The sequence below is a fragment of the Apium graveolens genome, chromosome 7 (genome assembly GCF_009905375.1).
Source record: "Apium graveolens cultivar Ventura chromosome 7, ASM990537v1, whole genome shotgun sequence".
In the NCBI taxonomy this organism is placed as follows: domain Eukaryota; kingdom Viridiplantae; phylum Streptophyta; class Magnoliopsida; order Apiales; family Apiaceae; genus Apium; species Apium graveolens.
In genome coordinates, this window is record NC_133653.1 from 11115794 (window position 1) to 11129905 (window position 14112).

Here is a 14112-nt window from a genome sequence, read left to right on the forward strand (position 1 = left end):
AAATCAATTTTTTTTTTGCAAACACTTCTGGGGGTTTCAAAAATGGAAAAATTATATGTGTTTCATTCAATCCGTCCTCTTATATAATATGTATGTAGTTACCTCTAGATGATTTTTTTTTATTATTAAATTATGGCTTTAAAATTTTAGCATCTTCCTGAACGATTCTGTAATGCATGTGGTGATCTAGTAGCATATCGGGTAATCTTGCATGCTCCCAATAGTACAGTTTGGAATAGTATTTTTCTAAGAAAGAGAAATGCATCTTTCAGTTAGAGTCGTCGGCGTTTTCATATGGGTTGAAATCATACTACATATTATTATCGTACGTTAGAGATTCGAAATTTAAATTCAAGATTTTTAACTCCTATGGGTTGGAAATACCTTATTCCTTATCATGAAATGATATTAGTTATGATAATATTACAATAGATCAGATTATTTCTTCGTATAAATTCAGTGTGATGGAAAATTTCACTTGCCTCCATAATCTTGTGGTGGAAAAAAAATATTTGAAGCATGAAGACTAGCCAGAGGTTGGTTATTTAAGGTATACTGTTATTCAAAATTATAAATCTTGATTTGACATTTATAACTTAATTAAATATGAAGGTTGGGTGTGAGATGATTACCCTGGGCTATGAAGATTATTTCTGGACTATTGGATTGAAGTGGGTAAATGGTCGCGCTTGTTTTGATCTGCAATGGGATGAATTTGTTTCGAGTTCAGGCATAACTTTAGGTGATATAATAGCATTTCAGTGTGATACATTAGGCGGCCCTCATTTAATGAAGTTCAAAGTTGCCATATTTCCTCCATCACTGTTACAAAGGACGATTCTGTTATCAGTATCTATAATGGTTTTTAAGTATTTTCTACATCATTTTCAGAATTGAATTTATAATTTTTTTGTATAGTGGCAGACGGTATTACATCTTGTTGGTGAGATTGTGAAGATGTATGAGCAGTAGACGTGATAACTCAAAATTAGAACTGGACAGGTGAATAATACTACGTCTACACAAGAAAACAGGAAGAAATAAAGATAAGACAAATACAAAATATTAAAAGATTAGAAGAAAGCTTGAAGTCTATTTACAGGTCACTGAAAGAAGTTCATTAATATATTCATGCCTCGGTGAAGAATAAAAGTTAAAGACTTTCAGGGTTTCAGAAGTATTGAAAATTCAATGTAAAAGTTTCACCGGAAGATTTCAGTGTATCGGCATTGATTGAAGACATATAGTATTTGAAGCATAGGAATCTGAAGAATTGAAGACGGGGTATAGACAGAGGTTGAAGAAGACAGCTGTAGTCTTGAAGTATTACTCATATAAAGGAGTTCATTTATACATTCAAGCGTCAGTGAAGAACAATGAATGAAGTATTCAAGATTGTAGTAACAATAAAGACGTTGTCTAAGTACCAAAGAAGATTTCAGTGAAAATACAATTGTTTATTGACAGTCAGTGTTCAAAGCGATGATGTTGTTTCAAGCTTAACAATGATTTGAGAAGATTATAGTATGAAGGCCTGAGAGCGGAACTAGTCACCTATACCAGACCATTGCACTAGGTGTCAGTGATTCATGAAAGAAAACTAAGTACTATCATTAGGAAGATTGTTAAGTGAGTAATCATATCTGGATATGAAGGTTATATGGTTTATACAAAGACTCGGAGAGAAGACTTGAAGACGGGACAGTTTAAGGGTTACAGCGTTCTATAGAATTTAAGTCAAAGTGATCACTATCTTGTAGTAGGAGTCACCATAGCCACTCTATTGCTTAGAAGGAGAAATAACCTTGAATTATAGATCAAAATCTAAGTACCGGAGTTGGTTTTGACCTAGTAGGAGCAAGAGGGAAGAAATGGGAAAAGAAACTATCTCATAAATGCATGTTGTTCCTTGTGGTCGCAACTCAACATTTTTTCTAAGGCAAAAGTGCCTTGTGGTCACAACTAAAGCTTCCTAGAGTGACTAGGGTCGCAACTAAGGCCTTCAAGGGAAGCTAGGGTCGTAACTCAGAAAATATTCTAAGACAACAGCTCCCTTGTAGTCACCAGTTAGAAATTAGCAGAAAAACTAAGTCAAAAACCCTTTCAATGAGCATTCTAGTTGCAAGTAAGGTGCGGGCTACCTGGGGGGTCTCCACTTAAAGGATAGCCAAGGGAAAAATCACCTTGTGCGCAAGTAAAGAATAAGTGAAACTCCTTGTGGTCGCAACTTACATTTATTCCTAAAATGTTCTAAAAAATAAACTCTCATGGACGCAAGTAACTTTCAACTACAACTTTATTGATTGATCCATTTATGTACTTGGCTAATATTTAGCCACGTAATTAAAATCAATATAAAGTTTACACTTTGAAGTAGAAGAAATATCAATCAAGAATTGTATTGTTATGTTCATCTTCTCTCTCACGAGAGCTGGTGAAATAAGAAACAAAGAATTACAGAGAAGCTCGGGAAAATTGAATATTTTTTTAACTTCTGACCGGAGAAACGTTATAATTGTCAATTTAATTCTTGTATATTCATAGGGGCATTATATTTGTTATCAGGTAATTAGATGCTTAGACAAATAAAAGGTAGATCATTGTATAGGATTTGATTTGTAAATCTTTGTAAAAGCAAGAACATTGTTGTTCGTGTATTGTAGTCGGTTAATTTATTTATCGAAGTGTAGCAACACCCCCGAGGATTTATATATGAATATATACTTCCCCGAATATCTTGTGTTCGTTAATTTATTGTCCTGAATATTATTCAACTCAAGAACACGGAACCACTAACCGAACACTAAATTATACTAGTACATTGCCCGTGCTACGCACCCGGAAACGAATTCATTCATTTTTATTATTAAAATTATAAAATTTTAAGCAAATCATTTAGTAAAATATAATTTAAAGAGATACGTGAGTGTGCATGTATTATAAAATAGATTGTACTGGTACTAAAAAGTAATAGAATATAATAAACATTTATGAACTTGATAATTTTTATTATCCAATAAAAGTGTAAGTGTTAATTCTTTGCTTTCTTGAGCATGGCTAGGAAAATTTTTATGACTAAAACAAAAAAAAATTATTATATGATATGATAATTGAGTTATTTAAATTTAAAAAAAATATTATATATATATTATCGTATTATACGTATATTAATTCAATTACATTGTTCAGGGTTTTAGATGTCAATTTTCTAATCTCACCATCAAAAAATATAACTTCAATGAGAGTCTGCAACATAAGCTGAAACCGTAAATCTGTTCAAAAAATGATTGTAATGAGCTTTATTTATTTAATAAATAACAGAGGAGTTTTAAAATAATTTTTCTTGATAAAGCAATAATACATATTACCTTCTATCAGGATTGATACAAATCTATGGCATGTAATTTCAAGTGTAACCGACATATTATTAAGTTGTATAACATTATAATTACATTATTTTATTTTTTTCAAAATTAGTAGAACAATTTCAAGATTAATAATTAAAATTAGATGCGATAATCTTAAAAAATGACTAACAAATAACCATCATGTAGTAAAATTGTTGTACAAGGCACATTTGGAGATAATAAGTAATTTTATTAATAAAATACTAAAGAAATAATCATAAAACTAAATCTAAGAAAAAAAAAGAAGAAAAATGAAACATAATATTGATGAACAATAGTGACATAATTATATCCTATATATAATTGGAGTAAAGAAGGAGATAAAAAGGTATGGTTCGGTGGTCAAGGCTAAAGATATACTTTGGTTGGTAGGGCTAATATTATAATTAAAGATTGACATGATACATGTGTTGATAAACCTTAACCTAATATGAAAATAATAATAATAATAATAATAATAATAATTTTAAGTCTCTTTAAATGTATGATTAGTTATATATTTTTTTTATTTGTATCAAATATAGTTCAAAAATATTCTTAATTTGAGAATAACTTTGCAAAATCATTAATCTACATAGTATAGACAAATATTCCAAATAATAAAACTGTTACAATTAAAATTGAAATATAAATTTAACAAAATACTATATATTATATTTATTTCATTTATTTTAATATTTTATTATAATACTTAATAATCTGTATAATAAACACAATAGGTAGTTTGTCTTTGAAAACATTTAGAGCACATAAATCTTATAAAACTTAAAAATAAGGAAGAAATATAATAATAATAAACTATTACAACTCAAAATTTAAATAAAAATTTAACAAAATATATTATAGATAATATTTAATATATTTATTATTATATTGTATTACATAATAAGTAATGAATGAAAAAATTGAATTATAATTATATATATTTAAATGCTATAAATAATATAAAAGTGTTATATATATAATATAAGTAATAATTATCTTAATAAAAATAAATATAAGTAACAATAAATAAATCATTTTTTAATCGGTTAAGGTGGTGTCATTTTCTTAAAAAAATTGAAATAGGTAAGTTTGATTAAAATTATTTTTGAATATATAATTTTACACATTTATATTGTATTTAAGGATAAATATTATATGTGTTTTGCTTAATTTGATAAAATGGAAAATTACGGAGTTCTAAACAATTTAGCGCACATGAATCCTATCAAAGATAAAAATTAGGAACAATAATAATAATAATAATAATAATAATAATAACAATAATAATAAATTATTAAAATTCAAAATTAAAATACTAATGAAGATATGAATAGTTATTAGCAGAATACGTACTCCATTAAACACATTACCGCTTTTAAGTTTTATGGAATACACTATTTTATTTCATTGAAGTCTTGGAGTACATATATGTCTGCAAGTATTTTTCGACAAACATCACTATTTTATTAAAAATCATACATTTTACAATCAAAATATTGCAAAATATATTATTTTATAAAATTATATCCTATATAATTGGAGTAAGATGGTATGATCGTCAAGATCATAAATTCCTAATACTTATCAACTGTTTTAAACAAACAACCACCAAAAATTCATATATATTAGATTTGCAAAAAATCCTAATACTTATCAACCTAAAAAAAAGAAATACAAAAAACACAATAAATATTAAGTTATAAAAAAAATTAAAAAAAAAAGTCACACCAAAATTCACCCAAAAAATTTTTATTACAAAATTTTTAATATAAAAAGTAGACAAATTAAATTAAAATTTACAATACTCACCATTAGAAAATTTATAGAGTAAACAATATATAATTTTAGTAAATTAAAAATTACAAAAAACATAAATTTCATGAGTAAAGCAAGTAAAGTAATTAATTCCAAATTAATACCAATAAAAATAATATTATCAACTTATTTATAATAATTTATAAATTCTCATATTTTCTATCATTATATATCCTATACATAATTGACGTAAAGTACAAAAATAAAAATTTATTTGTATAGGGTATAATAAATTTATTAAGTGAATATGTATACATTTAATAATATTAAAATTAGAAAAATATGAAATTTTAAGCAAAAAATAATACAACTAAAATAAAAAAATAATTTTAATAAAATAAGTTTTAGCAACTAAATAGAGTTAGAGGTGCCATTTTATAATTTTTCCAAAAAACTAAATTATTTTAATTCAATATTAAAATTTTATATAAAATATTTATAAGATATCTCGTGCGTTGCAAACAGATTTCAAAAGGTTAAAGAAACAAACAAACAAATACGAAGAACAAATACGTAATAAAAAAACTTAAAATGTACAAATATATTATATTAATTAATTAATACACCTAATATTAAAACAAACAAACATTACATTAAAAAATAACTAAAAAGAGAAAAAACAAATCAAAAAAATATTAGGTGTGAAAACAGTATAAACAAAATTTTAAATGTTTTATATACACAGGCATCAAATAAAAAATTAATAAAAAGAACTTTTATATAATAAAAGTAGTAGATATACTCTATAAAATAAGAATTCACTTTTAATTAAAAGTCACAACAAAATCCACCCAAAAAATTTTTATTAAAAAGTTTTTAATATAAAAAATTAGACAAGGTAAATTAGAATTTACAATATTCACCATCTAAAAATTATAGTCAAAAATATTAAATTTTAATAAATTAAAAATTACAAAAACATAAATTTTATGAGTAAATCAAGTAAGTAAATAAATTCAACTTAATTCTAATAAAAATAATATTATCAACTTATTTATGATAATTATAAATTCTCATATTTTCTATCATTATCTTAATATTGTATTATATCATATATATAATCGCCGTAAAGTACAAAAATAAAAATTTAATTGTATATTTTATAGTAAATTTATAGGTGAATATGTATAAATTATTAATTATTTTAAAATTAGAAAGATATAAAATTTTAAGCAAAAAATAACACGACAACTAAAATAAAAAATTTATTATTAATAGAATAAGTTTTATCAACTAAATAGAGTTAGAGATGTCATTTTATAATTTTTCCAAAAAAATAAATTAATTTAATTCAATATTAAAAGTTCATATAAAATATTTATCAAATATTATAAAGCTGGTAATTTAAAATTCATGCAAGTTACAAAAGAATTTGGCCAAATATTTGGTGCTTCAATTCTATATGTCATCTTTTTATTATCACAAGTAATTTTGTGATGAGAAAGTAAGACTTGAAACTGTCCGTATAGCTATCATGTATGAAAGTAGGTTTTCAATCTGTACTACTTAATTTCTTCACATGATTTAATAAGGGTAATCTGCTGATGATGATGAAGTGAGGCTTGGACCATTCATTGATGGAGGTTTATTTGTGAAAGCTGATTCTGTGATGTTGTGATGCTTTTGTCAAGTGTCATTTCAAAACAGTTTAAAATTTTTATGAGTGAAATCTTTGTGCACATATGTATTTATATAAAAATCATAGGTTTATCAGAACTTATCTTTTATTTTGAAATTTGAAATAATGTTAAGAGATATTTATTTCTTTATCCTAAAATATTAGTAATAATATTTTAAATGTATATTATTATAAAAAAAAATTGCATAACTGCTTATATTTTTGAAATCTTATGTATTATGTACATATAGGCCTAAAACCCAATGCACGGTTGTTTTTAATATTTGTTATTTTAAAATTTTTATTTTATTATTGTATTAATTATAATTGTTAAAATAGTAAGTAATATATTGTTTTTTAGGTCGATATCATTATATCGACCAAAGAATTATTTTTTAGTTTAATATTTTTTTATCTCGGTTCAATAGTTTAATTGTTTTGACACATACCATCTCAACCGGTTATATAAAATTTTATCTTGGGGTTTCATAATTTTTAACGATAATATTATATAAGATAATTATGTCAAAATTATAAAGTAATTAAGTAGGAAAAATTAAGTAATTTCAGCAAGTACCGAGCCACTGTTAATGTTTAGTTTAAACATGTGGGATGCACGGTTGTTTTAAATAATTATTATTTTAATTTCAATATTTTATTAATTATATTTGTTAAAACTATAAGTATGTAAAATAATTCTTTTATGATATTATAATACATATTTTTTAATAATTAGATTTTAGAAAAAAGGATAATTTAATAAACTCACTCAAGAAAATAGGTTAAATTTCCATTCGCAACAATTTCCTATCAATATTGGAGAACTATTCTGAGGAAAAATATATTTATTTCAAACTTCGTTGTTGATTAGGTTTATCAACATTAGAGTCGTGAACGGAAATCTTATCTAATTCACGATTTAACTCTCTTTTTTCCGTCCATTCTTTTATCATATTATAGAGGAAAAATTTTGTTAAAATAATAAATTAATTAAGTTGGACAAGTATGTAATGTCAACTGACTACCAAAATTTTTATATTTCTTCTATTATAATATAGTATAGATTTGTTAGATAGATAATTAATATATCTTAAATTGAATTGTTTTATTTGGAGAAAATAAAAAAAAAGCAACATGTTTTACTTAAAAAATGGTATAGGTTAAAATTTTTTGTCTAAAAATATTTGTAGAGAAAGAGTTGTTTTAGTTGGTAAAAATAAAAAAGACAACATATTTACTTATGAAGATAATTGGTTATATATTAATTAAGTAAAGGTAATTGAGTAAAATATTGAATTTTTTTAAGGAAGGGCAATTATGTAATTGAGGGAAGGATCGTATGAACAATTAAGGGCAGTTGAGTAAAACATTGAAAATTTTTAAGGAAGGAAAATTATGTAATTGAAACCGTATAAACCAAACTTTTAATATTTTGTCGATTATTCAGTGTGTACCGAAAACAGCGTGTACCGAAAAAAGGTATCGTACTAAAACTTTCAATGTTTCATATTTTATATAATAATAATAGATAGATAAATAAGTGAAAATAATATGAATAATTAAGTAATTTCAGTAGTACCAACTGTCCGACTACCAAAATTTTAATGTTTCGTTTAATTAATACTAGCCTATAACCCGTGCAACGCACGGACTGATTATAATTTTTATTATTTAATTATTTTTTATTATATAATTAAATTATAGCAGATAATAAATATGTTTTATTAAAATTCATGATAAAGTTAATAATTTATATATCGTGTTATTGAAAGATTCAAATTCTAAATAGTTAAAGTAATAAAAAGTCCTCCGACCTTGGACGCTTATCGGAGCAGTGTATGCGGTTGTTTGGTGTATCCGATTGATGTGATAAATTTTTTTTTTAATTTGTTCATGATTTGTTAATAAATTGTTATTTTTAAATTTGAATTATTAAAATTAATTTTGGAAGTGCTTGGTTCCCTACGAAAAAGGTAAAAAAGAAGTTGAGTGCGATTAGAAATCAAGTAGGATTATCATTCAAAGAGTTTGTAATTATATCAAATACATGATTTAATTTTTTTAAATAAAATATATTTCCTCTATAACCGTTATAAAGGACGATTTTGTTAACTGTATTGAAATTACACCTAGAGGGGGGGTGAATAGGTGATTATGGCTAACTAGGATTACTTTTAAATTTTACCCGATAATAGCTTACTGAGATTTTATTAACTGAACTATAATCTAACAATGATAGTAAGCTGAGATGACTAAATGCAATGCAGAAAATAATGTGCAGGAAAGTAAATAGAACACACAAGAATTTTAGCCAGGTTCGACCCCTAAGCCCCTATGGTCTACGTCCTGGTCTCTTACCAACTTGGTAAGAGAATATATTATTGATCAATGAAGGTTACAACTATAAGATACAACAATATATCTCTCTTTATCCCAGCTGCTGATAATGGCTTGCTGAAACCCTGTTTAAGAACCTGCTCTCTAAGTACTATACTACCCCGTAGTACAAACTCCTCTAGCAAGTACCACTAAACCCTTGTTTCCCTAGCCAACTTATCCAGCAATTAATCAATACAATTTGAACAATACAAATTAATGATAAAGTTTACAACTCAAACTATAAACTCTCTTCAATAAAATACGCGTATATATTTAGAGCTCGAGAGTATTTTAGAAACAATAAAGATCAGGAGTTGTATGTGTTCTTGCTTGCAAATTCGTCCTTTTAAAAAACTGCAAGAAAACCTCTTATATAACCACACATTAACGTTTGAAAACAGCCTCAATAAATTACAACGGCTAGAATCCAATTCTACCGTGTAAGATCGTTGGGATGGTTTTCCAACATTCATGTATACGTTAGATAGAAGAGAAACACAGAAGTCCAACGTTCAGAAAATATCTCTTCTATTTAGTAGAGGATAAAACGTTTTAATCAGTAGATAGAAGATAGAGTTTGAAAGAAAAACAAACTCCTATTCTTTAGGAAATCAATTTGAATGATTAAAAACGATTTATAATTGAGCTCTATATATATAATGCACGTATATTTATTAGAGAAGTCCTTACAACTGATATATATGAAGATCCTATAAAATCTCCATGAAATTCGACTTCCTTGTTGAATCTGGACTGTGCATCTTGGCTTGCTGTTATTCTGACAATCGTGATCATAGCTTGCTGAAATAGATTACTGTCTTATGATAGCTTGCTGTCATGATACTTAAACAGCAATGACATTAAGTTGTTATATCCTGCAAACATTCTCAAATAATAACATGACGGCTTGCTGTGTTGTGATCATCAAAACTAAGGATTTACAATCTCCCCCTTTTTGATGATTACACACATTTAGGAGAATTATAAAAACTCCCCCTAAATCTATGCATATCTCAAAATAAAACTAAAGATATCACAATTAGCATAATAAACTTCTAAATAAAAAACAATTAAACATATTTCAAATATTAGAAGCATCAGCATAACCAAGTCTTAAACCAAAACATCCATCAACAAGTTTTACCACACCAAATAAACAGATCAAATCAAGTACCAGATGCAACAAGTCTTAAACAGATCAAATCAAGTACCAGATGCAACAAGTCTTAAACAGGTCAAATCAAGTACTAGATGCAACAAGTCTTAAAACCAACAGATACTTCAACAAAAACTAAATCAAGTTCTTCAGAGACTAAGTACTTAAAAGAAATTAACTTAAAAGAAATTAAATTCTCCTAAGTTCTCCCCCTTATATCATCAAAAACAGATTAGTCTTCCTGAGCAGAATTGACAGCTGCATTCTCTTTTGGTGAAAGAAACTCATCTTGCTTCTCCTGTTGTTCCAAGTCTTCAGCAGCATCCACAAGATCATCCAAGCCAGTGTCTAAATCTGCATTTGACTGAGAAGCTGAAGGTTTTGCAGCAGACATGAAGTTAAGCATAATATCTTTCAATCCCTTAATCTCTGTCTTCAGCTGATTCACTTGCTCTGTAGTAGCATCCATATGTCCAAAAAGCAGAATATTGTCCTCTTGAATACCCTTAAGCAGGTGCATCATCTCAGCAGTTGGAGAAAAAGATGAAGGCTCAGCTACAGCAGGAGACTCAGGAACAATGGTAGGCAAAATCCTAACTAACTCTCCATTGTCAATTTGTAAATTTGACTGAGCTAACACTTTAGCATCCAAAACTTCTTTAACACTCACCTTAACAGCACTCTTAAGTTCAATCTTAAAGAATTCAAATACCTTGGTAAGCATTAAACCATAAGGAAGTCCAATCTTTTTCTGATTAACAGCAGCAATCATATTCTTGAGAATCAATTAAGACAAGTCAAAAGCCCTACCTGCTAAAATCATGGCAACCACAGTAACATCCTGACAACTGAAAGTGGATTTGTTTCCACCTCTAGGACACACATTAGCACGACAAATTTTAAACAGAAAATGAGCCATGGGAGTGACTAAAGTAGTGGATGGAGGTTGGGGATTTTCTTCCATATTGCTATCAGACCCTAACAGCAACTTAAATTGATCCATTATAGAAAAATCAGGTAACACAACATAACCCTTTCCAGTAAAAACCTCAATCTCAGTTGGATTCTCAAACTTAATTAATGAGCTAAGAAAAGGAGGGTTCAATCGAATGCGCTTATCACGAACTGTGGACACACAATTACCAAACTTATCCTCATTCAAATTTGCATAAAATTCACGAACTAAATCAGGGTAATAAACTTTCGGTAATTCAAGCACAAAATTATCCATACCAACAGTCTTAAACAAAGCTAAAGCACCAGATTGTTGAAGAAGCTTACCGACGACTGGAATACCAGGAAGAATGGGATGAGAATCCAATGCATTCTCAGTGAACCTCTGTTCCAAATCCGGAGAGTCAAATGATAGAGTGATCTTGAGCTTCTTGGAATCAGGAGTTTGAGACATTTCATCGGCACTTTAAGCCGATTGGTACAATCCTTCAACAATCCTTTGCCATCCCACTTCTAATCCAAATCCCTTCATTCCACTCCCAGGTCCAATGTGCGAGTTTTACACCCCCTCTCCCTGTGGGCCTATGGAAGAAGTGAAGACCGTGCGTGGGTGGAAACTTGAGAAAGAGACCAAGCTATTGGAATCCATCTTACGAAGTGCCATCCGCTTGACACTGACCGGGAGGGCTAAAGGCTAAATAATGAATCAATTGTCCAGTACCAGATCCATCGGTCATAAATCTTTCTAGAATCTAGAATATGGCTGCCTCCACCCATGTTGAAAGCAAATTTGCTTTCATCCTCTCCTGGATATCCCATGCTTGGAAGCTAGACGTCACCCGCGCTGACTCAAGGCACTTTAAGTCGCTATCTATCCGAAGAACCTAGGTGCCCTACCTATTTATTGCAAAGTAGCTGTCAGAGTCTTGTATGCTCTAAGTAGCTTATGTATGCTCTAAGGGGGCTTGACTGCCCCCTTCATACTCGATTCGTTAGGGTTGGGGATGGATATGGAACTAATCAGAAGTGCAAATCGCGCAAGCGAAGCCGGGAAACGGACCGCGGCGCAACGACTAGGACTCGTGTCGGAGGAGTTTTGAGCGGGAGCTACCACTCATGCAGCGGGGCAAGGACCCGCAACTCTCGAAGGGGCCACCAACCGCCCGAATCACTGTAGCAACCCCCCCTTTACTCAACGGATAGCGCTTATTCTCTTTCAATCAACAAAAAGAGAAATGGGGGAGAAAGAAAAGAAAGAGAGAAAGAGGTCTTTATTGAAGAGGCTTTGCACCTGAAATAGGACTAATGCAGATCCAGAAGGCTGGGTCTGGGCTTTCGAAAAGATGAAGATGCAAGGGGTAAAGATAAAGTCTTTTGAATAACCAACCTGGCATAAGGATTCTAGCTCACCCACTTAAAGCAGATGGAGATTCCCGAACGGGGAAAAGCGGCACTCGGCATCTATCTATTAAACAACACCAAGAACAAAGCCATACCATGCCCTCGGGAGAAAGTAGTGATGATTGCCATGAATGTTGCCCTCGAGGACGTGTACAAGAAGGTCTTTGCCGATTCCTATCAACATGGTGCACCTCTTAGTAGAGGGGTATGAAAAGGCCGTGGAGACTTTGACCGAATGAATAGGGATCAATTGATATCAATTTTGATTGAGGAAGATAATCCAGGATGAACGCTTTTTTAATTCGCTATGTGCTGACTGGATGCGTACTCACGTGATCAATCGATGGACGGGGGAATTGCGTGAATGACGAGACCGGCCTAACCTAAAGTCCTAAAGTAAAGGCTCTTCCCTCTCTTGATGGCGAATTTTGATTGACTGACACTAGAAACCGATTCGGAGAAAGAAGAAGCATGGCATAAGATAGGCGGCGGAAAAATTTCCGATAGTGAATTACTTGACTCTATGGATGGAGGGAGAGCCCTCCAACTCAAGCACGAAATAAATGTTGAGTCAACAATCAATCATCGAGAGGGGCACCAACCATCAAGCGAGATCGAGACCAGCCCATAGGGTTCCAAACCCGCGCTTCTTCAAATATCCCATATAACATAAAAGTAGGGGCTTCAAAGCTTTACTAACAAGCGAGAAACTTGACTTTGAGAAAGAAAAGGGGCGCGCTAACGATCGGCCTCCTCAACTGTGTATCGATCGAAAGGCAGGGCGGCACAGCCCCCAACCAAGGGAGTGGTTACGTCCAGTATGTCCCCCCTTATTCCTGACATGCTATGGTGCCCCGTGGTGGGTAGGAGCGGGTCGAGTCCATATCGCCGCGGAGCAACAGCCGCATCCGGATCTGATCTATCTATTCGGCAATTCATCCGGTGACTTCACGGTCGCCAAAGAAGCCCCAAGAAGCATCAAACATTTCCGATGAGATCCATGGAGCAATTCTTAGATAGCAAGCACTAGCTCCCGGTGCGACTTCATAAAAAGCAATCAAAGATAAGATCGAAGAGAATGAAAGGCACGTAGTGGTTATTATAGCGGTTCCTTCTGATCCTAGAAAACGTCCGAAAAAACCTGCTACGGAACTACCGAGCAGGGGCAAAAATACGATAAGTAGATACATAATTTCGAGTGTGATCAGACAACCAAAAATCAGACAATGAAAAGAGCGGCCTGTGATTTTGAGTGAGATTGATCGACGCCCGAAGAGCGCTCGACCGAAGGAATGAGTCATAAGGTTTCTTTTTAGCCCCAACGACAAAGGAACCTATGGGCGGGGCATTTTCGGGGAGTAGCCTGCTTCCCATTACTCACTAGGGCAATTCCTCGC